Below are 940 nucleotides of genomic sequence, written 5' to 3' on the forward strand. Positions count from 1 at the left end.
TCGCAGCCGCATCTCTCACCCGTGCGCGTCCTCTTTGGTTTTGTTTTTTCCCATCGTTTCCCGAACTGGGGAGGGAGCCTCGACGCGCGCACCGTCACCGCAAACTCTCGCGCAACCGGGCAGTGGCGCCACGCGCGGCACCGACAGCGCGCCACCGGCCCAAGGGTTGTTGCGCTTCACGACCGGCGTGTCTCTTTCTCGGGGCGCCGATGCACCCAAGCGCCCAGCGTCACGGAGCGGTGGGTCTCAAGACGCGCCTTTCCTGGCCATGCGAGGGGAGGCGCGGGGGCCAGCCGGCGAGGTTGCGGCGGGCGGGGCGGCTGTCAGACCTGTTGAGTTTGTTTTTGGCCATCACGCAAGCGCGTTCACGGGGCCACGCGCCCTCGCGCACAAGAGTTGGTTGCTTCCATCAGCAGCGGCGTGCGCCCACCACAACCCACCTCCGGGCAATTCGGCCCTCTCTTTCTCTTTCTCTCTCTTGCGCTTTCGGGCGGGCCCGCCACCAACCGTTTGCACAGGCAGGGCGCCAGACAGGGCAGGATGTTACGTGCGCGCCGTTGCGCAAGAAAGAAAAACGACAACAATAGCAGGAAGTGGGAGGGAGGGGAGCGGGCGCTCAGCCGAAAGGTGATTTTTATTGTTCCGTTCTCAATGCGTCGCTCAAACTGTTTGGACCTCGAACAACATGTCTCCATCGTAGCGCGTGTGTGTGTGTGCGGGCGTGCGCGTCGCTGGGCCGCAAAACCGCGCAGCGAGAGCAGAGGGACAAAGAAAGAAAAAAAGAAAAAGAAAAAAAAAGAAAGATGGGGGTGTAAAGCAAAGCACTTCAGTGTGAGCTGAGTCGGGAATTGCGTCCTCACGCGTTTTCGTCGTCAGACTGACAGGAAACTGTGGAATTTCATCACGCGTCGCAGCCGCATCTCTCACCCGTGCGCGTCCT

The 940-nt window shown here is 61.2% G+C and overlaps 4 non-coding genes across 4 annotated transcripts, besides 1 other annotated feature; all 4 read right to left on the bottom strand.

The window, feature by feature from the left end:
• Positions 1 to 104: 104 nt before the first annotated feature.
• Positions 105 to 176, bottom strand: Tc00.1047053414969.10. Its single transcript, XR_008254099.1, has one exon. It is a non-coding gene; the product is annotated as an H/ACA snoRNA, TC11C4H3 (small nucleolar RNA).
• Positions 177 to 322: 146 nt separating this feature from the next.
• Tc00.1047053414969.20 lies at positions 323 to 412 on the bottom strand. Its single transcript, XR_008254100.1, has one exon. It is a non-coding gene; the product is annotated as a C/D small nucleolar RNA (snoRNA), TB11C4C3 (small nucleolar RNA).
• A 201-nt stretch (positions 413 to 613) lies between these two features.
• Positions 614 to 700, bottom strand: Tc00.1047053414969.30. The gene has a single exon (XR_008254101.1). It is a non-coding gene; the product is annotated as a C/D small nucleolar RNA (snoRNA), TB11C4C2 (small nucleolar RNA).
• A 67-nt stretch (positions 701 to 767) lies between these two features.
• Positions 768 to 804: a microsatellite.
• A 5-nt stretch (positions 805 to 809) lies between these two features.
• On the bottom strand, positions 810 to 906 carry Tc00.1047053414969.40. The gene has a single exon (XR_008254102.1). It is a non-coding gene; the product is annotated as a C/D small nucleolar RNA (snoRNA), TB11C4C1 (small nucleolar RNA).
• Between the last annotated feature and the right edge of the window lie 34 nt (positions 907 to 940).

The sequence above is a fragment of the Trypanosoma cruzi genome (assembly GCF_000209065.1).
Source record: "Trypanosoma cruzi strain CL Brener chromosome Unknown tcruzi_1047053414969, whole genome shotgun sequence".
Lineage (NCBI taxonomy): Eukaryota > Euglenozoa > Kinetoplastea > Trypanosomatida > Trypanosomatidae > Trypanosoma > Trypanosoma cruzi.